Source organism: Maylandia zebra, linkage group LG22 (assembly GCF_041146795.1).
Source record: "Maylandia zebra isolate NMK-2024a linkage group LG22, Mzebra_GT3a, whole genome shotgun sequence".
Lineage (NCBI taxonomy): Eukaryota > Metazoa > Chordata > Actinopteri > Cichliformes > Cichlidae > Maylandia > Maylandia zebra.
This window is the reverse complement of record NC_135187.1, coordinates 1,167,838-1,192,500: the sequence shown is the minus strand read 5'-3', so window position 1 is coordinate 1,192,500 and position 24,663 is coordinate 1,167,838. Positions and strand designations below refer to the sequence as shown.

The window sequence follows — 24,663 nt, the reverse complement described above, 5'->3', positions numbered from 1 at the left end:
TTATCTCAATATGGCTGATGTGCCCACTACCACACATTTGGACTGATTTGTGACCACTGTTTGGGAGGGATGGTTATATTGTGTATCTGGAATGAATTTTAGGTCTCTACGTCCATCCCATGGGGAATGGGAGCAGTAACAAAGGTGTTGCGTTTATATTTTTGTTGAGTGTACATAAACCAAAGAAGACATAAGAAACCTAAAGTGAGATACACTAACCAGATGGAGGATGAGGGAGATCGTGGCAAGGAACACAAGGACACATATATCCACACAAGGGAATCGGAGCAGAGACAGATCACCCGGGAAACACAGCTGCACAACAGTGATAGACAACCAGAGAGACATGACTGTACATGGAACTAAGAACACAAATACGAAACAACCAACACAAGGAACAGAATCTTTTCCTCACAAATAAGCAAAAATCAAAAGTCCAAAGACAAAAAGCGGGTCACAGACCGAGGACTGTGACAGTGGGCTTCAAAAGCAGGGGTAGGGAACCCCAGGCCCCGAGGGCTGGTGTCCTGCAGGTTTTAGATCTCACCCTGGGTCAACACGCCTGAATCAAATGATTAGTTCATTCCCAGGCCTCTGGAGAACTTCAGGACATGTTGAGGAAGTAATTTAGCCATTTAAATCAGCTGTGTTGGATCAAGGACACATCTAAAACCTGCAGGGACACCGGCCCTCGAGGCCTGGCAAAAGAGGAGAAGAAGCTGGAGGAATAGGAAAAGAAATGGAACAGAAAGAGAGAGAGAGCATGAGAGTGTGTATGAAAAACCCCAGCAACATTGCCAAAACACCCAGCCAGGTGGCCCACAACCAGCAAGCGCCCACATCCTGAGGGGGAGCAGCAATGTGGAGTGGCAGAGAGGGCAATCAACCCACCTTTAATAGTGATGTCCAAAATTAAGCTTTAATCTTTAAAAGCAACAGCCATCTTAAGCACAGTCCACACACTGCAGTAGTTGCACAACCTTAATATCTGCACATCTTCTACAGAGAAAATAACAAAGTCAGTATGACAGGAGGGGCACTTCAGTGTATATTTAATTGTTTGTAATATACTGGGATATTTAAAAACAGAGCTATTTGTATATATTAATTTTTATTATTGTATGATTGAATTTGGTTTTTTCATGCTCGACCTGTTAGTTCAGTAAGATTTTGCTTCAGTGCAAACAATGAAAGAACGTGTTTGTAGAGTATGAAAGACCGATACTCACATTTGATGATATATTGGCCAAAATTATTTATTGGTTGTTGTTTTTTTCAGTCACATGAAACATAAAATTTGTCAGAGGTTGTTATTTATGAGTCCTTAATAAGATCATATGATATTGCAGTTCAAGGATAACTTTGATTTAATGTCACTACTAGTCGTGTATTACTGGTTCACACTCTGCCCGACTCTGCTCGGATCAGCTGATTGTTGTTGCCGACAGTGAAACTGAAATGAAAACATTAGGTCAAAAGATGCATTTGCTCATGTTTAAATCACAATCATTAAAAAAAACTATTAGAAATACAAAACTTTTCCCTTTTGGATTAAAAACAGAATTGTTCTTGGAAACTGCAAAGTGGCTGCAGTAACCCCCCCTCCCCCCCCCCCCCCCTTCCCTTCTACTGACTAATCTGTGATGAAAAGAACCTTGAAATATTGCTGCAGAATTTCATGGGCGGTATAATACCTGGCTTACGCAGTGAATGCAGGGTTGGTCCTGGCACAGTCCAAAGTCTGTACAGGAAAAACCCGAATGGATAATGCACGGTTTTTATTAAAGTTCCTTTGGTTCAGCCTCCTATTATTCTATTAAGCATGGCCTGCAGAAGCTGGTTGCTCAACATTCCTTTGAATACTTCTTTAATAAAAAGAGGAATGTTGACTCACTCACTAAATAGTGGAGAACTGACTCATTTGAATCTCCACCCTGTAATAAAAGCACCAATAAGTCCTTATATACATAAGGTAAGACCTTAGTGGTATTTGTCTTCTATACAAATCATGCAATAAAATTAATAAATAATTACAATAAAAAAAATATTTGCTTAGTTGTGTCATTATAAATTTTGCTAAAAATAACCACATGAGCCTGATATCTAGCCTAAACCACATCTAGCCTAATAATAAATGGATCCTGTGTCAGAATCTATTTTTAACTTATGACTTTATTACCTGCATTTGAAGCCCTTGTTTGCAAAATATGATGAATCATATAGTCAGTGTTGTTTTTTTCACAAACAGGAAAAGGTTCATGTGGATCCCACTGTTACCAGATCTACCACATGCAAGCTGGAATTTAGCACCCCATGATTTCCCCTTATTCATTTTTGCAAAAGTGCTAAACGTGAAATACACGGGGTCAAGTCCAAACTGAAGTTTCATGATATATTTTTCAGTTCATTCGCAGGACAAGAACAAGAAAAAAGATACTGGTGCAAGTTTTGAGCATTATAAGCTTTCATCACCAAAAACAGTGAAATTCTGTCCCTTCCATAAAAGCTGCTGCTAGAAAGAAAAAAAGCACAGTTGTATATGGTTTGGATCCAAAATGCTGCCCTTTGTCAGACAGACCAGGAACTCTTCATTGTCTTAGCAAATAGGACGCTAATAAACTAATACTGATCCATCCAGTTTGTTAGCGAGCTGTGAGTGCTCATTCAGCAGTGACAGGGTAGTTTTATTTTGAAAAGGTTGTATGCCATGAATTGAAAATGAAGCTTATGTGCAAGTTCAGTAAGGAAGATCTATGGCCTCACATTTGTCTGCTCCCAGGTGCTCCCAGCCAAATCTAAGCTTCGCATCACGTCCACTTTCCCACGCTGTCAAGCTGTTTGTGACATCACTGGTCCAGTCCTATCATCTTTCTGCCAGCCTTCCCCAGGCCAAGCAGCCTTCATGCCTCGTACTTTTAATCTCTCTGTGCATCTGTCATTCTCCTTTGCAGGCACCTTTGTGAAACCACCTTCTCCCCATCACCTCCATTCAAGCCTCCATCTTCACCTCCACCAGCGTCTAGATTCTAGGGGTCCTCCCCTAATGCCTGTCGCCTATCCCTGGGGTTCCGTTCCACCAAGACGGCCATCGAAGTCTAACTGCCAAACACCTCTATCTAAATTCTGTACATCAATAAATCGTGTTCATGTCTTTCTAATAATCTCTCAGGTGGTAGAGTAGGTCATCTGCTAATTAGAAGGTTGGTGGTTCCATCCTTCCAGTCTGCAAAGCCAAATATCCTCGGGCAAGATACTAACCCTAAATTGCTTTTCGATGCGTCCATCTCTCTGAGTGTGAATGTGTGTGAATGTCAGGTGGAAAGCACTTAGTTCGACAAAGTGCTGCTGTGATTGAGTGACTGAGCCAAGTTGTGTAAAGTGCTCAGAGATCAGATAGAGTAGAAAAATAAGAGCAGTCTAAATGCCATTGACCATTTCCTTATTGAACTGAGAATCGCACACAACAGGTTTGGGATTTACTTAATCTGTCGTGCTTCATATTTTATCACCATTATATTTCACAGGTAAAAGTAAATACAATAAACATTTATGGAAGCTTTTTATTTAGTCTAATGAAATATACTAAGAGTCATAGCCTTCCTTGTTATGATAACATGAATCTGTGTATTAGACATGCATATTTATTTATAGCATATACATATATTTTAGATTTAAAATACATACATATATAACCATTAGGTTTTCTGAGAATGGCTAAAATCCATATTGCTTGTGATTTCTTAGTTATTCACAAGTTTAAGCTGTAGGCAATGGTAATCTGGGATATTGTGTCTCTTTATGGGATATGGCAATAAGCGAGAAAAAAAGGCTGTGAGGTTCCACATCAAATGGGACAATTAGTCACTGTCCCGACAAACCTTAACGTCAATGCATATGTGTTTGCAGGTGTTGCAGTCAGACTGTGAGGAAAAAATATCTAAATAAAAAGATACATTTTCCTGGCTTCTGATAAGTTGAATTACTCCAAAACATAATAAATAACAAAAATATAACTAGTTCAAGGGGTTAAAGTGGACTATTAAAAGGGCGACCTTCTAAACCTTGTCCTGTGTAAAAGTGCAGTGGGAAAGAAGTGAAGAAAAAAGAAAAAGACTTTGTGAGCTCCAATAGTTTGGTTTCTTTTGCGGCCAGGCTGTGTTCAGCTGACATGCTGCCGATCCAGCTCTGAGGTTTAGTGCTCTTTGTGGAGTTAGCTGACTGCACAATACAAAACAGGGACGCCACAGGCACCTGCAGCCGTCACTGCAGTTCACAATTATAAACTGTAGCACTTGTGTAAACTGTTTGGTGTTCTTAAAGGTTTCGATAGCAACAAATGAGCATCAATAAATTTGTATTCCAAAATATTTTGTAGATATTCAGAAAATATTTGTTTTTCTCTTTCTGGGACACAATGAACTTAAACAAATATGTTTGTAAATGAGTATCAAGCAAATCTAAACACCATCATATGTACGCTGGCTGGAGTCTTTAGTTTAGACGATTACGTGAGGATTCTGATAGTTCCGTCAACTCATATGTGTCTTTATTTCTTCTATAGCAATACGATAAAAAATTGTCATGGTCCTGGGTCATTTGACCCATCGTTTTGTGTTTTCTATTATTGTAATATATTCTGGTCATGGTTTCTTGCGCGTTGGTTTTGGTTCGGTTCTTTCTCAGTTCTGTTTTTGCCACCCTCGCCTTTCTTGTATGTTCCCTCTCCATAAATACAGCTCCCTCACATCAGTAGTGCCTGCATCTTGGGTACTTTAATAATTCCACATGGTTTGCCCTGCTAACCGTGACAGTATGAACTATTATTGTAATATATTCGTTGGTTTGGGTTCAGTTCTTCCTCAGTTTAGTGTTAGTCATCCCTGCCTGTGTGTTCCCTCCGTGTAAGTCTGTGTTTCTTTGAATGTGAGAGTTCCTGCTTTATTTTGAAGGTCAGTGTCTCTTTGTCTCTTTGTGTATATAAGCCCTGTGTTGTCTGGTGTGTGTTGCTGGTTCAATTCAATTCAATTCCATTTTAATTATATAGTGCCAAATCACAACAACAGTCGCCTCAAGGCGCTTTATATTGTACAGTAGATCCTACAATAATAGATTCAGAGAAAACCCAACAATCATATGAGCCCCTATGAGCAGCACTTTGGCGACAGTGGGAAGGAAAAACTCCCTTTTAACAGGAAGAAACCTCCAGCAGAACCAGGCTCAGGGAGGGGTGGGGCCATCTGCTGTGATTGGTTGGGGTGAGAGAAGGAAGACAGGATAAAGACATGCTGTGGAAGAGAGACAGAGGTTAATAACAGATATGATTCAATGCAGAGAGGTCTGTTAACACATAGTGAGTGAGAAAGGTGACTGGAAAGGAAAAACTCAATGCATCATGGGAATCCCCCGGCAGCCTACGTCTATTGCAGCATAACTAAGGGAGGATTCAGGGTCACCTGGTCCAGCCCCAACTATATGCTTTAGCAAAGAGGAAAGTTTGAAGCCTAATCTTGAAAGTAGAGATAGTGTCTGTCTCCTGAATCCAAACTGGAAGCTGGTTCCACAGAAGAGGGGCCTGAAAACTGAAGGCTCTGCCTCCCATTCTACTTTTAAATACTCTAGGAACAACAAGTAGGCCTGCAGAGCGAGATCGAAGTGCTCTAATAGGGTGATATGGTACTACAAGGTCATTAAGATAAGATGGGGCCTGATTATTTAAGACCTTGTATGTGAGGAGCAGGATTTTGAATTCTGGATTTAACAGGAAGCCAAAACAGGAGAAATCTGCTCTCTCTTTCTAGTCCCTGTCAGGACTCTTGCTGCAGCATTTTGGATTAGCTGAAGGCTTTTCAGGGAGTTTTTAGGACTTCCTGATAATAATGAATTACAGTCATCCAGCCTGGAAGTAATAAATGCATGAACTAGTTTTTCAGCGTCACTCTGAGACAGGATATTTCTAACTTTAGAGATGTTGCACAAATGGAAGAAAGCAGTCTGACATATTTGTTTAATATGTGCGTTGAAGGACATGTCCTGGTCAAAAATGACTCCAAGGTTCCTCACAGTGTTACTGGAGGCCAAGGTAATGCCATCCAGAGTAAGAATCTGCTTAGATACCATATTTCTAAGCTTTTCAGGGCCGAGTACAATAACCTCAGTTTGATCTGGATTAAGAAGCAGAAAGTTAGCGGCCATCCAGGTCTTTATGTCTTTAAGACATTCCTGCAGTTTAACTCATTGGTGTGTGTTATCTGGCTTCATGGACAGATAGAGCTGGGTGTCATCTGCATAGCAGTGTAAATGTATGCTATGTCTTCTAATGATGCTGCCTAAGGGAAGCATGTATAATGTAAACAGAATTGGTCCTAGCACTGAACCCTGTGGAACTCCATAATTAACCTCAGTGTGTGAAGAGGACTCTCCATTTACATGCACAAACTGGAGTCTATTAGATAGATATGATACAAACCACTGCAGCGCAGTACCTGTAATACCTACAGCATGTTCTAATCGCTCTAATAGGATATTATGGTCGACAGTATCGAACGCTGCACTGAGGTCTAGCAGGACAAGCATAGAGATGAGTCCACTGTCAGAGGCCATAAGAAGATCATTTGTAACCTTCACTAAAGCTGTTTCTGTGCTGTGATGAGCTCTGAAACCTGACTGAAACTCTTCAAATAAACCATTCCTCTGCAGATGATCTGTTAGCTGTTTGACAACTACTCTTTCAAGGATGTTTGATATAAAGGAAGGTTGGAGATTGGCCTATAATTAGCTAAGACTGCTGGGTCTAGAGAGGCTTTTTGAGTAAAGGTTTAACTACAGCCAGCTTGAAGGCCTGTGGTACATAGCTGATTATTAGAGATAGGTTGATCATATTTAAGATTGAAGCATTAATTAATGGCAGGACTTCTTTGAGCAGTTTTGTAGGAATGGGGTCTAAAAGACACGTTGATGGTTTGGAGGAAGTAATTATTGAAGTTAACTCAGAAAGATCAGTTGGAGAAAAAGAGTCTAAATGGATATCATTAAGATAAGATAACCTTTATTAGTCCCACACGTGGGAAATTTGTTTTGTCACAGCAGAAAGTGGTCAGTGCAAAGATATATAGCAAAAATTAGAGAACCCTGGAATACAATAAGAATAAGATACTGTACACAACCGTACAGAATAGAATAGAATAAAATAAAATATTATAAACAATAGGATAAAAATAGAATACAAATGCTATATACAACTGAGTAAAAATACAACAATGGCAGAAAAGACTATTGCACTTAGTATTATTGCATATGTATGGATGTGTGTGCTTGATCAGTTAAAGTCTTTATTATGGAGTCTGACAGCAGTGGGGAAGAAAGACCTGCAAAATCTCTCCGTCCCACACCGTGGGTGCTGCAGCCACTGAAGGAGCTGCTCAGTGCTGTCAGAGTCTCCTGCATGGGGTGGGAGATGTTGTCCAACAGGGGTGACAGCTTAGCCACCATTCTCCTGTCACTCACCACCTCCACTGGGTCCAGAGGGCATCCTAGAACAGAGCTGGCCATGCGGATCAGCCTTTTCAGTCTCTTCCTTACCCCGGCAGAGATGCTGCTGCCCCAGCAGACCACACCATAAAAGATGGCTGAGGCCACCACAGAGTCATAGAAGGTCTTCAGGAGTGGGCCCTTCACTCCAAACGACCTGAGTCTCCACAGCAGGTACAGCCTGCTCTGCCCTTTCCTGTAGAGGGCTTCAGAATTATGAGTCCACTTTAGTTTATTGTTTAGATGAACATCAAGGTACCTGTAGCTGTCCACAGTCTCAATGTCCATACCTTGAATGTTCAGTGGTTGCAGTGGAGGATGTTTGTGCCTGTGGAAGTCTACCACCAGCTCCTTGGTTTTATTAGTGTTGATCTGGAGGTAGTTCTGCTGGCACCAGTCCACAAAGTCATGGATCAGTTCTCTGTACTCTTTGTCATCCCCATCAGTGATGAGGCCGACTATTGCAGAGTCGTCAGAGAACTGATAACAGTGGGTGGATTATATTCTTAAATTTAGTTGCAGCACTTTCAGAAAGACATCTACTGTGATAAAGTCTACTCTCCACTGCTGTGTAATCAATTATTGTAAATGTAAATGTTATCAGGAAATGATCAGACAGGAGAGGGTTTTCAGGAAACTAATAACAGATTAAATGCCATGTTGAGGCTGTCATTTTTAGCATCTACATGGATGTTAAAATCACCCACAATAATTATTTTATCTGAGCTCAGAACTAAATTAGATAAAAAGTCTGAGAAATCAGACAGAAACTCTGTGTAAGGCCCAGGTGGACGATAGATGATAACAAGTAAGACTGGTTTCTGAGTTTCACAGCTGGGGTGGACGAGGCTAAGCAGCAGCCTTCAAATGAATTAAAAGTCTGTCTGGGTCTTTGGTTGATTAATAGGCTGGTGTGAAAGATTGCTGCCACACTGCCCCCTCGGCCTGTGCTTCGAGATTTCTGGTAGTTAGAATGACTCGGGGGTGTTGATTCATTTAAACTAACATAATCATCCTGCTGCAACCAGGTTTCTGTAAGGCAGAGTAAATCAATTTGTTGATCAATTATTAAGTCATGTACTAACAGAGACTTGGAGGAGAGAGACCTAATATTTAATAACCCACATTTCTCTGTTTTACTCTTTGCTTCAGATGTGGATGCTGTATTGTTCTTTCTTTTTGATTTTTTTTATGTTAGGGTTAGTTAAGTTGTTTGTTGCTGGTTTTAGTTTGTTTTTTGTCTTTTTTGGAGCTGACACAGTCTCAGTGGAGATGTTTTTTTTTTTTGGGGGGGGGGGGGGGTGTAACAGGAAGAGAGAAGCTGCATAGAGGCGTGTAACGGTGCGTTCACACCAAACGCAATAGACGCGACCAGATAATTCAGAATCAGATTTGTGTCTCGAAAATGCCTCAGTCACGCGTCCAAGTAGTATATTTTAAAATTTTTTGACTGACCCGTGGAAGCCGCACAAAAGCTAGCAAGCCCGCTTACTGTCCCGCTATTTTCCCACTGATGAACATATACCTTTCCGCTAACAAGATAATGTGTTTATTCAGAGGACATCTGCAGGAGAAAGTGGAAGAGCCTCAGGGACACATACAACAAAGAGAAGAGGACGGAGAAGGAAAGAGGAGTGGGTCTGCAGCAGGATCAGGGAGGAGATGGAAGTTCTTCGTGGTCATGGGGTTTCTGGACTCCTTCCTCACCCCGCGGGAGATTAGCAGCAATATGGTGAAGACCGTGGAGAACATCCCCCCCAAGGACCAGGGACAGCCCGCAGAGGCAGCAGGGGAGTCCCAGTCAGAAGGTATGTTTACAATGAATTAATGTAGGCAGTTCATTTATGTATGTTGTCATATAGGTATATATGTTATTGTTTATTAATAAACAGTATACAGTGGTCCCACTGTTCATCTGTCGCTGAATTGCTTTTTCACAGATTTTTTTATTGCACGGTACAACTTTCAACAATGCACATTGCATTCTGCAGCCTGATTGACAAATCTCCTCCGTGTCGTGTCTCCTGCGCTTGCCAAATTTATCATGTTTGGTTTTGATAACCATCACGTCCAATAAAAAAAACAGCACAAAAACACCCATAACTATGAACCCTCATTCGGAAATAGACCCCTGCACCGGGAGGGAAAAAGGCGCACAAAAGTGGCACATAGACAAAGAAAAAACGCGGCATAATAATACTTTTACGTTTTAAAATCTAGAAAAGTTTGCACTTTGAGAATCAACTTGTGAGAACTGTGACTAATGTTTATGTGTGTGACAAAAAGTGTATAAAGTGCGTGGTGAAGGGCTAGTTATTCTGAGAACCCCTGTTGTAATAAATGAGGGACCACTGTATATACTTTCTCTCTAAATAGTTATATTTTATATATTTATGTTTAATGTTTTTCTGTTTGAGAATTTTAATATTATTTCAAATAAATTTTTGTAATGACTAATGTCTCAGTTCTACTACCCAGCAAATATTGGCACACAATTTGACACATGTAGAATTAATTTCATATTATACTAATAAAAAAAAAATATTGCTATATAGGAACATAGTGAAGACCAATTATTTAAGAGAATAAAGAGAGGTTAGTTTATTTTGGAGGCAAGCTCCATTTATTAAGAATATTTTTAGAAAGGCAGGAACGCTCTTTAGAGGTTTGTGGGTGGCTTAGAGCCGTTGTGGGGGAAGTCACTGAGACTTTAAATGGGCTATTTTTTTGTTTGCCAAGACGCTGCTCCCTCCGCCGAGAAGTGGGCCATGAACTTCTCCCTCACCAGGACAGCCTCTCTGGAGGAGTTTTTGGCTGCTACACGACCCAGGCCTTTTTTGAAAAATTAACCTGTGATAAGACAGCATATCAAGATAGAATTGTTATTATCATATAACTAAAGATGAACCAAACTGTTCACAATTTTATCTAGCTCTCAGTTTTAAAAAAGGCTGGTGATCCCTGTTATAGAATCTGACAGTTGCAGGGATTATATACAAATATTCAATTGGTTCTATACCAGAATTAAACCAGGTCTTAATAAAAAAAAAAAGACTTTATAAGATAGACCTTTTGAGTATCACTAGAAAGATTAACCCACAGTGGTCCTCATACCACAGTTTGATATCAGCAAACACCGAGAGAAGGGCTGCTCGATTATGGCAAAAATGATAATCATGATTATTTTCACTGAAATTGAGATCTCGATTATTTGACGATATTTATTTAACAATAACAATGTATTGAATAATGACTTTAAACATCAAAAGCTCAAAAAATAATATAAAATAGTGTGCAAATACTGATAACAGTGCAAATGTTTGCAATATAAAAAATAAATGAAAAATGTAAACATCTATGTTTAGTAAAGTCAAAGGAGCTTGCAAAGAAAAGCGTCTGGACTTCTTTAAGTTACTTGAAGACGTTTCACCTCTCATCCGAGAAGCTTCTTCAGTTCTAAGGTCAAATGGTGGAGAGTCCCAGATATAAACCTAGTGGGAGTTTCCCCCCACAGAGGGACAAAAGGACCCCCTGATGATCCTCTAATCGCCTGAGCCAAGGTGTGAAACTGGGTGTGGGTCCCAATCAGCCAGAGTTTCGGGTGAGTTCATTGTGAAACCTGGCCCCACCCTATCATGCGAATTCCTGAGGTCAGATGGCCCAGGATGTGAGTGGGCGTTAAGGCGCCTGGGGAGGATCTCAAAACTGGATTATAGATGGCAGAGAGTTGGTGTCGTAAACCCCGCCTCTGTTCAAAGATGGTCGCTCACAGTGGACATAGATGGCTTCTTTCATGTCATGGTCCGCGGCCCAGCGTCCGAGGTGCTGATGGGATGCCCACTCCCGTGGGCGTGGCTGCTAACTCCACACCTGCATCCCATCCCGGGCGATCACCAGGTGGACTATTTAATCCTGCCCAGCCTGCTGCTCCACGCCAGTCCGTAGTCGTCCTTCTGCGGTAACGTACACCTGCGGGAAAGCCCTTATGTAAACCTATCCGTGTGAACTAACACTAACTCTGCCTTGTATACTCAGATCACAGCTCGGCGTGTTTGAGCCACCAGCCTGTCCACCTGCCTGTCCGGAATTTGGATCAAAATCAGCCCCAGCCGCCTCGACCTTTCTGAAGCTTCTCCCCACGGACCCTCACCCCTCCCTCCGGTTCCCTCGGCCCCGCTATCATCGTAAGACGCGTACTCTACTTCCCTTCGTATGCTGCCGTTTTCCCACACCCCAATAATCCTTTTTTCCTTTTTCTGTTTCAGCCTCCCACAGTCCCGCTCTCGGCGTTCCTGCGCGATTCACCTCCCGGTCCCTCGGTTTTTCTGGTTCCGTGCGTTTTTTCCCTTCTACCCTCCCGGGACACCCTCAGTTATAATAAAGTTTATTTTTTGTTCTCTCGTACCGCTGTGTGTGTGTGTTCTGCTCCTGGGTCCAGCTTGTGCGTGGAACTTCGGTTCATGACATTTCACTCCTCTTTTGAAAGAAAGCTGTGCATGGAGTGTGATTTTAATAGTCGTGGAAGCAAAACAGCAAAATTCATGACGCATTGATCAAATGTGAAGCGCAGTTTGCTGCTTCTTTTGCTGCTGGCTCAGTGAATTTTGGTTGGAGAGACAAAACCTGCAGCTCAGAATCAGCGCAAAAAGACGGAAACACAGCGCGGACCGGACGCATCAGGATCGCTGAGCTCCGACAGCGTGTCCGTCTGCGGGCCGTCGGGTGAGAAAGCCGAGAAAGACAAAGCTGATCCTGATGCGTCGGTCTGTGTTTACGTCTTTGTGTGGAGTCCGTGTACCTGCTCTCATCTGCTGTTTGGTTGTTGTTGAAATGGTTTTGTGAGCTTTAATCTGAGAATCTGGCGTTTCTGGCAAAACATAGTTATATTTAAAAGTCGATTCAGGATTTAATGAATTGATATCGCTTTATTCAAGCTACTCACCTCCCACTTCCACCTGCACTTTCAACTGGACCACGGCCAATCAGAGAGGTCCCGCCCCTTACCATCTCTGATTGGTTTAGTCCACGATAGGGGCAAAATGTGTGTCTGTTGTTGACCACAGGGAAGGTTGCAGATTTTTTTTTTTTTTTTGCTACCCGAACAGTTGGTCGCACAGGTGCAACCAATTTTTTTTTTTTAGTCGCACCACTGAAAAATTTGGTCGCATTTGCGACCAAATTGGTCGCACTCTAGAGCCCTGATATGTGTATATTTATACACAAGCACTCATATATATTCAAATAATTTACAATTTATTTTTATTTACCTGTTAGTACCACACACCAAATCCGGTCGTTGGTACTTCTTGGCTTGTGTAGCCTCTAGGTAACAAAAGCTCAACACTGCCCCCTAGCATCCTGGAGCACTTCTGTTGTGTTTTGGAGTTTGTACGTGCTTCTGAGTTTTTACGTGTTTTGGAGCTTGTATGTGTTTTGTCTCATGGGCCACCTTAAATATACTTTCATTTATTCACTCCACATAAAATGTAATAAATAAATCATATAATACAAAGAACATTTCAACTTTTAACTATTTAAATTTTCAGCTTTTTCCTTTTAAACAAATTTAAAGTGAAACAACACAAAACATAGCAAACCACAACACAATTAAATCTAAATTATAATATGAAAACAAAAAGAAGATGCACATTATCTGTCATATGGGCCTGCATGAATAAACTTTCTGAATCCTTTATCAACTGTATATAGTTGTGGATGATTACCATACCTTTCTAATGTGACGTTGTTGTCCCTGGCCTTCTTTCTCTCTCTTTCCCTCCCGCTCTGTTCCTGTGCCCAGTGCAAGCACAAGGCTCACGTGCGGAGTGAAGCGGGAAAAAGTGCAAGAGAGAGGGTGAGAGAAAGAAAAAACAAAACAAAACATGGCTCCCACTAAGGAGCCAGCTTGCGTCGTTCACTTCAAAGACTGCTCTAAGAGCCATTTTGTTCGCGACCGACACATCACTATTCAGTACGTAGCAATGTGGTATATACTGTAACTGCTGTAAGAGAAGCAGGGAACACCCTGGAGAGATCACAGGGTTACAGACACTGAATCTGCGTGTGTGTGTGTGTTTCCTGCTAGGTCCCAGCAAACTACTGAATAAACAGAATATTTGCTCTATTGGCTTAAATCTTTCAAGTCCTAAAACTAAGTAGAACAGAAGCAAAAGTCATGCATTTGATTATAATTTTTTTCTGACATAGTTTGATTAATGTTTTTTTGTTTATTGAAGCTACTGCAGGTCAGAATGAAAACAACTTTTAATTCCACTATTCTTGATCTCATGATACAATACAATACAACTTTATTTATAAAGCACATTTAAAACCGAAGGTACACCAAAGAGCTTTACAACAAGGTTTAAATACAAGATATAAGATAAAAGGCTATAACAGAGTACAAAAAATGATGTTACACTGCTCTCACACAGAGGCGTTGTGAATGCCTTGTTATTCTCAAATATGACTTATGCTGCTGCACAGCCGAAACTTTATATACTGTAAATTGAATAACGTCTGCTTATCTATATTTGTTCTCTAAATAGGTAATAGTACACGTTAGCTGGATCAGCTACATCACTAGCCATTATTAGCTTATTATTATTAGCTTTCTGAGCCACAGTACACTGGTATATCGGTAGCTGCCAGCCAAGGAGCTGATGTACTTTTATTGTCTTACTGTGTGTATATTTTATATTCTGGTATATATTGTGACAGCACAAATACTGCAGATGAAGGACAGAGAAGCTGAAACAGCAAAAAGACAAAAGGAGAGACCGAAAAGAAACAGGTAACAGTGAAGGTAGTCAAAGTTAGAGACTGGAAGGAAAAATGAGGTGAGCAGATGGGGAGTTAGTGAAGTTAGGTGGAACAACATAAAATCACCTCATAAAAATGGGTGAAAAAAAATCCCCAAATGATTTTGACAAGCATTTGATGAATGTTTTGTGTGCTTTCCTGTAGCACTCTTAAAATGTCAGTGGACATTTGAAAAAGAACTTATGGATTGATATGAATGGTAGCATTTATTCCGCAGTCACCCGTGTGGCTCCTGGCTGCGGCTAAGGACGTAGAACAGCTCATCTACTAATGGGAAGCTCTGTGGTTTGATCCTCATCTGTTCCAGTCCGCTACATGTCCTTGGGCAAGTTGCTGTCCAATGGATCCATCAAAGAATAAATGTTAGATAGAAAGCACTTGTGCAGAAGAAGTGTCTAAAAAGAGTGCTTGTATGAATGGGTGAATGAGGCAAGTTGTGTAAAGTGCTTTGCCATCTCAGATGGGTTGGCTAGGATAGGATAGGATAGGATAGGATAGGCTGCCACTACACTGAAATCTATTTTTCTCCTCTCGGAACCAAGAGTAGAATCTGCAGAATAAAGGTAGGGTTTGTATGAACTTGATGTAAAAGAGACTAAAACAATGCTTGGCATTTTACTTGTTTTATGTGCTTTACTACAACTTGTTCCTTAACTTACTTTGGAGTGTTATGATGAGCCTTTTCCTTAAGTTTAGGGTCTACTTTAAAAGCATCAATCCATTAATTTTCCACCGCTTATTCAGGTTTTTGCTGTGGGGCATCAGTCTGAGCAGAGGAACCCGGACTTACCTCTCACCAGCTGGCTGTTCTGGCTGATCAGGAGGAACACAGAGTCGTTCAGATATAATCTCTCCACAAAGTCCTGAGTCTGCCCTGGGAGCTCCTCCCAGTAGGGATCAAGAATATCTCCTAGGTGAGGTGAGCCGCACCTCACCTAGGAGGTGTCCAAAAGGCATTCTATGTCATGGTCCTGGGTCTTTGACTCAGTATTTTGAATTGCAATTCCTTATTCTTAGTTAAGAGTATCCTTAATCTTGCATTCTTTATGGCTGAAGTCTTGTAATTTTCGGATAAGGATTTTTATTTTTTGTTCTCTGTTTGTTTTCTTGTATTTGTGTCAGTGTATTTGTGTCACTGATGTGCCATTCCATACCCTGCCACCTACTGGTTGTTTAATGCTACTATAGATGTATGATGGTTCATTGTACTTATTTTTATTTAACCTGTCATGCATTATAATGAAAACCTCAATCAAGATTTGGCAGTCAGCTGGGTGTTACACACAGGAGGACAATAGGAGAAAGGTAATTGGATGGTTAATGCACACACCTTTAACCATGACAATAACTACCATTGCGCCACCTGCACATATTTGCCTGCTCATAAAAGGAGGAGCTCAAATCAGAAAGCACTTTCTTCCACTTCAGAAGACGACATACAAGCAGAGAAGTAATATGTAAGTAATCCTATAAAAAAAGAAATAACTGACATCAACATGTGATATTTAAGGTGAACTGTTTTTGTGTGTTCTTTTTTCCGTCTGTAATCAGTTTAGAATATATTGAGTCACACATGAGTTACTCAACGACGTTCAAAAAATCACTGATAAAATATTAACAAAAATGTATTTATTTATAACTTCTTTGCCTATTTTTTTCTCCTGGAAAGTTTTTTGTTTCAAAAATACTAGGAAGAAAACTTAAGGTGTTTGAGAGAATAATGGTTTACAATATCGCATTCAACATGATGTACAGCATGTCTAACTGAATCATCCCTTTCTCTAATATTCAATGATACTTTGATGACCAATCAACTATAAAGTTTTTTCTGTCATCCATTATTAATACTATGCTTTTCGTTCAAACAAACAGTGTACTGAAACATGTAGACTAATTGTGAAACTATTATGAACTAAAGAAAAGTGAAAAGTTGCAGAAGTATACCGAGAAAGCCCTGGTAGGAAAAATATTTATGACTAGAAAGAATACAAGGGACTTTTAAATGTAAAGTTTCCATCATGAATTAAAAAAGGAATATGTTAGAACTTTAATGTTTAAAGTTTTTAATGAAATAAAATTTTTTATTCTATGGATGGTTAAACAAAATAAAATTTCTATTGTGGACAGATTATGTTTTTAGGCTCTCTAATACATGTTATCCACATCAATTATCATTTTTAGAGAAGGCAACAGGGAAACACCATCACCATGGGTGAAAAGATTGGTGTCAGATTTCTTCTATTTGTTGGTAAGACAAACGTATATTCATGAGAAACTGTTATATTTAGTTTAATTATCTAACCACATGTAAAAATAACAAAATAGTTTCTACTAAGTCTGCACAGCTACCACACCAATATCAACAACTGCAGCCCCAACAACAACCATAACTGCGGTAACAACTACAGATGCTCCAACAACAACCACAGTGATAGCCACAACTGCTCAAACAACTACAACAGCTGCACCCACAAACACAGCTACCCCCACAACAACCACAGCTGCTCCAACAACTACAGCTGCTCCAACAACAACCACAACTGCTTCATCAACAACCACAACTGTGGCCACAACTGCAGCTGCTCCAACAACAACTACAGCTGTTCCAACAACAGCCACAGCTTCCCCAACAACAACAACAACACCCTCAACCACAGCTGCACCCACAACAACTACAGCTGCTCCAACAACAACTACCACTGCACCCACAATAACCACAGCTACCATAACAACTACCACAACTGCTCCAACAACAACTACAGCTGCCCCAACAACAACCACAGCTTCCTCAACAACAACAGCAGCAACAACACCCTCAACCACAGCTGCTCCAACAACAACCACAACTGTGGCCACAACTGCAGCTGCTCCAACAACAACTACAGCTGCTCCAACAACAACCACAGCTGCTCCAACAACAACCACAACTGCACCCACAACAACCACAGCTGCTCCAACAACAACTACAACTGCTCCAACCACAACTGCCGCCCTAACAACAGCCACAACTGCACCAACAACAACCACAGCTGCCCCAACAACAACCACAGCTTCCTCAACAACAACAACAACAACAACTCCCTCAACCACAGCTGCTCCAACAACAACTACAGCTGCCCCAACAACAACCACAGCTTCCTCAACAACAACAACAACAACAACAACTCCCTCAACCACAGCTGCTCCAACAACAACCTCAGCTGCTCCAACAAAAACTACAGCTGTTCCAACAACAACCACAACTGCACGCTCAACAACAACTACACCCACAACAACCACATCTTCTCCAACAACAACTACAGCTGCTCCAACAACAACCACAGCTTCCCCAACAGCAACAACAACAACAACTGCACCCTCAACTACAGGTGCTCCAACAACAACAACCGCTGCTCCAACACCCACAACCACAACTGCGCCAACCACAACTGCCGCCGTAACAACAGCCACAACTACACCAACAACAACCACAGCCGCCCCAACAACAACCACAGCTTCCTCAACAACAACAACAACAACAACTCCCTCAACCTCAGCTGCTCCAACAACAACTACAGCTGCTCCAACAACAACCACGACTGCACCCTCAACAACAACTGCACCCACAACAACCACATCTTCTCCAACAAAAACTACAGCTGCTCCAACAACAACCAAAGCTTCCCCAACAGCAACAACAACAACAACTGCACCCTCAACTACAGGTGCTCCAACAACAACAACCACTGCTCCAACAACCAACACCACAACTGCGCCAACCACAACTGCCGCCGTAACAACAGCCACAACTGACCCAACAACAACCACAGCCGCCCCAACAACAACCACAGCTTCCTCAACAACAAAAACAACAACACCTTCAACCACAGCTGCTCCAACAACAACAACAACTGTGGCCACAACTGCAGCTGCTCCAACAACAACTACAGCTGCTCCAACAACAACCACAACTGCTCCAACAACAACCACAACTGAGGCCACAACAACCACAGCTTCGCCAACAACAACTACAGCTGCTCAAACAACAACCACAGCTTTGCCACCAAAAACAACAACAACACCCTCAACCACAGCTGCTCCAACAACAACTACAACTGCTCCAACCACAACTGCCGCCCTAACAACAGCCACAACTGCACCAACAACAACCACAGCTGCTCCAACAACAACCACAGCTTCCTCAACAACAACAACAACAACAACAACTCCCTCAACCACAGCTGCTCCAACAACAACTACAGCTGCCCCAACAACAACCACAACTTCCTCAACAACAACAACAACAACAACTCCCTCAACCACAGCTGCTCCAACAACAACTACAGCTGCCCCAAAAACAACTACAGCTGCTCCAACAACAACTACAGCTGTTCCAACAACAACCACAACTGTGGCCACAACTGCAGCTGCTCCAACAACAACTACAGCTGTTCCAACAACAACCACAACTGTGGCCACAACCACAGCTGCTCCAACAACAACTACAGCTGCTCCAACAACAACTACAGCTGCCCCAACAACAACCACAGCTTCCTCAACAACAAAAACAACAACACCCTCAACCACAGCTGCTCCAACAACAACAACAACTGTGGCCACAACTGCAGCTGCTCCAACAACAACTACAGCTGCTCCAACAACAACCACAACTGCTCCAACAACAACCACAACTGAGGCCACAACAACCACAGCTTCGCCAACAACAACTACAGCTGCCCCAACAACAACCACAGCTTCCTCAACAACAAAAACAACAACACCCTCAACCACAGCTGCTCCAACAACAACCACAGCTGCTCCAACAACTACCACAACTGCACCCACAACAACCACAGCTGCTCCAACAACAACTACAACTGCTCCAACAACAACCACAACTGAGGCCACAACAACCACAGCTGCTCCAACACCAACCACAGCTTCCCCAACAACAACAACACCCTCAACCACAGCTGCACCCACAACAGGTACAGCTGCTCCAACAACTACCAAAACTGCACCCACTATAACCACAGCTGCTCCAACAACAACCACAACTGCACCCACAACAACCACAGCTGCTCCAACAACAACCACAGCTGCTCCAACAACAACTACAGCTGCTCCAACAACAACCACAGCTTCCCCAACAACAACAACTACACCATCAACTACAGGTGCTCCAACAACAACTACAGCTGTTCCAACAACAACCACAACTGCCGCCCCAACAACTACCACAACTGCACCCACAACAACTGCAGCTGCTCCAACAACAACTACAGCTGCTCCAACAACAACTACAACTGCTCCAACCACAACTGCCGCCCTAACAACAGCCACAACTGCACCAACAACAACCACAGCTGCCCCAACAACAACTACAGCTGTTCCAACAACAACCACAACTGCTCCAACAACAACTACAGCTGCTCCAACAACAACTGCCGCCCTAACAACAGCCACAACTGCACCAACAACAACCACAGCTTCCTCAACAACAACAACAACAACAACAACTCCCTCAACCACAGCTGCTCCAACAACAACTACAGCTGTTCCAACAACAACCACAACTGCTCCAACAACAACCACAGCTTCGCCAACAACAACTACAACTGCTCCAACAACAACCACAACTGAGGCCACAACAACCACAGCTTCGCCAACAACAACCACAACTGCTCCAACAACAACCACAACTTTGGCCACAACTTCAGCTGCTCCAACAACAACCACAGCTGCTTCAACAACAACCACAACTGTGGCCACAACTGCAGCTGTTCCAACAACAACTACAGCTGCTCCAACAACAACAACAACTGTGGCCACAACTGCAGCTGCTCCAACAACAACTACAGCTGCTCCAACAACAACCACAACTGCTCCAACAACAACCACAGCTTCGCCAACAACAACTACAGCTGCTCAAACAACAACCACAGCTTTGCCACCAACAACAACAACACCCTCAACCACAGCTGCTCCAACAAACACTACAGCTGCTCCAACAACAACTACAACTGCTCCAACCACAACTGCCGCCCTAACAACAGCCACAACTGCTCAAACAACAACCACAGCTTTGCCACCAACAACAACAACAACACCCTCAACCACAGCTGCTCCAACAACAACTACAGCTGCTCCAACAACAACTACAACTGCTCCAACCACAACTGCCGCCCTAACAACAGCCACAACTCCACCAACAACAACCACAGCTGCCCCAACAACAACCACAGCTTCCTCAACAACAACAACAACAACTCCCTCAATCACAGCTGCTCCAACAACAACTACAGCTGTTCCAACAACAACCACAACTGCTCCAACAACAACCACAGCTTCGCCAACAACAACCACAACTGCTCCAACCACAACTGTCTCCCCAACAACTACCACAATTGCACCCACAACAAACACAGCTGCTCCAACACCATCCACAGCTTCCCCAACAACAACAACAACAACAACAGCGACTCCCTCAACCACAGCTGCTCCAACAACAACTACAACTGCTCCAACAACAACCACAACTGAGGCCACAACAACCACAGCTTCGCCAACAACAGCCACAACTGCACCAACAACAACCACAGCTGCCCCAACAACAACCACAGCTTCGCCAACAACAACTACAGCTGCTCAAACAACAACCACAGCTTTGCCACCAACAACAACAACAACACCCTCAACCACAGCTGCTCCAACAACAACTACAGCTGCTCCAACAACAACTACAACTGCTCCAACCACAACTGCCGCCCTAACAACAGCCACAACTGCTCAAACAACAACCACAGCTTTGCCACCAACAACAACAACAACACCCTCAACCACAGCTGCTCCAACAACAACTACAGCTGCTCCAACAACAACTACAACTGCTCCAACCACAACTGCCGCCCTAACAACAGCCACAACTGCACCAACAACAACCACAGCTGCCCCAACAACAACCACAGCTTCCTCAACAACAACAACAACAACAACAACAACAACAACTCCCTCAACCACAGCTGCTCCAACAACAACTACAGCTGTTCCAACCACAACCACAACTGCTCCAACAACAACCACAGCTGCCCCAACAACAACCACAGCTTCCTCAACAACAACAACAACAACAACAACAACTCCCTCAACCACAGCTGCTCCAACAACAACTACAGCTGCCCCAACAACAACCACAGCTTCCTCAACAACAACAACAACAACAACTCCCTCAACCACAGCTGCTCCAACAACAACCTCAGCTGCTCCAACAACAACCACGACTGCACCCTCAACAACAACTGCACCCACAACAACCACATCTTCTCCAACAAAAACTACAGCTGCTCCAACAACAACCAAAGCTTCCCCAACAGCAAAAACAACAACACCTTCAACCACAGCTGCTCCAACAACAACAACAACTGTGGCCACAACTGCAGCTGCTCCAACAACAACTACAGCTGCTCCAACAACAACCACAACTGCTCCAACAACAACCACAACTGAGGCCACAACAACCACAGCTTCGCCAACAACAACTACAGCTGCTCAAACAACAACCACAGCTTTGCCACCAACAACAACAACAACACCCTCAACCACAGCTGCTCCAACAACAACTACAACTGCTCCAACCACAACTGCCGCCCTAACAACAGCCACAACTGCACCAACAACAACCACAGCTGCTCCAACAACAACCACAGCTTCCTCAACAACAACAACAACAACAACTCCCTCAACCACAGCTGCTCCAACAACAACTACAGCTGCCCCAACAACAACCACAACTTCCTCAACAACAACAACAACAACAACTCCCTCAACCACAGCTGCTCCAACAACAACTACAGCTGCCCCAACAACAACCACAGCTGCTCCAACAACAACTACAGCTGTTCCAACAACAACCACAACTGTGGCCACAACTGCAGCTGCTCCAACAACAACTACAGCTGTTCCAACAACAACCACAACTGTGGCCACAACCACAGCTGCTCCAACAACAACTACAGCTGCTCCAACAACAACTACAGCTGCCCCAACAACAACCACAGCTTCCTCAACAACAAAAACAACAACACCCTCAACCACAGCTGCTCCAACAACAACAACAACTGTGGCCACAACTGCAGCTGCTCCAACAACAACTACAGCTGCTCCAACAACAACCACAACTGCTCCAACAACAACCACAACTGAGGCCACAACAACCACAGCTTCGCCAACAACAACTACAGCTGCCCCAACAACAACCACAGCTTCCTCAACAACAAAAACAACAACACCCTCAACCACAGCTGCTCCAACAACAACCACAGCTGCTCCAACAACTACCACAACTGCACCCACAACAACCACAGCTGCTCCAACAACAACTACAACTGCTCCAACAACAACCACAACTGAGGCCACAACAACCACAGCTGCTCCAACACCAACCACAGCTTCCCCAACAACAACAACACCCTCAACCACAGCTGCACCCACAACAGGTACAGCTGCTCCAACAACTACCAAAACTGCACCCACTATAACCACAGCTGCTCCAACAACAACCACAACTGCACCCACAACAACCACAGCTGCTCCAACAACAACCACAGCTGCTCCAACAACAACTACAGCTGCTCCAACAACAACCACAGCTTCCCCAACAACAACAACAACTACACCATCAACTACAGGTGCTCCAACAACAACTACAGCTGTTCCAACAACAACCACAACTGCCGCCCCAACAACTACCACAACTGCACCCACAACAACTGCAGCTGCTCCAACAACAACTACAGCTGCTCCAACAACAACTACAACTGCTCCAACCACAACTGCCGCCCTAACAACAGCCACAACTGCACCAACAACAACCACAGCTGCCCCAACAACAACCACAGCTTCCTCAACAACAACAACAACAACAACAACTCCCTCAACCACAGCTGCTCCAACAACAACTACAGCTGTTCCAACAACAACCACAACTGCACCAACAACAACCACAGCTGCCCCAACAACAACCACAGCTTCCTCAACAACAACAACAACAACAACAACTCCCTCAACCACAACTGCTCCAACAACAACTACAGCTGCTCCAACAACAACTGCCGCCCTAACAACAGCCACAACTGCACCAACAACAACCACAGCTGCCCCAACAACAACCACAGCTTCCTCAACAACAACAACAACAACAACAACAACAACAACAACAACTCCCTCAACCACAGCTGCTCCAACAACAACTACAGCTGTTCCAACAACAACCACAACTGCTCCAACAACAACCACAGCTTCGCCAACAACAACCACAACTGCTCCAACCACAACTGCCGCCCTAGCAACAGCCACAACTGCACCAACAACAACCACAGCTGCCCCAACAACAACCACAGCTTCCTCAACAACAACAACAACAGCAACAACTCCCTCAACCACAGCTGCTCCAACAACAACTACAGCTGCCCCAACAACAACCACAACTTCCTCAACAACAACAACAACTCCCTCAACCACAGCTGCTCCAACAACAACTACAGCTGCCCCAACAACAACCACAGCTGCTCCAACAACAACTACAGCTGTTCCAACAACAACCACAACTGTGGCCACAACCACAGCTGCTCCAACAACAACTACAGCTGCTCCAACAACAACTACAGCTGCCCCAACAACAACCACAGCTTCCTCAACAACAAAAACAACAACACCCTCAACCACAGCTGCTCCAACAACAACAACAACTGTGGCCACAACTGCAGCTGCTCCAACAACAACTACAGCTGCTCCAACAACAACCACAACTGCTCCAACAACAACCACAACTGAGGCCACAACAACCACAGTTTCGCCAACAACAACTACAGCTGCCCCAACAACAACCACAGCTTCCTCAACAACAAAAACAACAACACCCTCAACCACAGCTGCTCCAACAACAACCACAGCTGCTCCAACAACTACCACAACTGCACCCACAACAACCACAGCTTCCTCAACAACAAAAACAACAACACCCTCAACCACAGCTGCTCCAACAACAACCACAGCTTCCTCAACAACAAAAACAACAACACCCTCAACCACAGCTGCTCCAACAACAACAACAACTACACCATCAACTACAGGTGCTCCAACAACAACTACAGCTGTTCCAACAACAACCAAAACTGCCGCCCCAACAACTACCACAACTGCACCCACAACAACCACAGCTGCTCCAACAACAACTACAGCTGCTCCAACAACAACCACAACCGTTGCCCAAACAACACCAACCACAGCTTCCCCAACAACAACAACACCCTCAACCACAGCTGCTCCAACAACAAC

General features: G+C 43.3%; 1 long non-coding RNA gene and 1 pseudogene across 1 annotated transcript; both read left to right on the top strand.

The window, feature by feature from the left end:
• Positions 1 to 11,132: 11,132 nt before the first annotated feature.
• LOC143414586 (uncharacterized) lies at positions 11,133 to 11,888 on the top strand. Its single transcript, XR_013095220.1, has 3 exons — positions 11,133 to 11,485; positions 11,563 to 11,711; positions 11,793 to 11,888. It is a non-coding gene; the product is annotated as an uncharacterized LOC143414586 (long non-coding RNA).
• Positions 11,889 to 14,361: 2,473 nt separating this feature from the next.
• On the top strand, positions 14,362 to 20,871 carry LOC143414770 (uncharacterized; annotated as a pseudogene).
• The last annotated feature ends 3,792 nt before the right edge of the window (positions 20,872 to 24,663 follow it).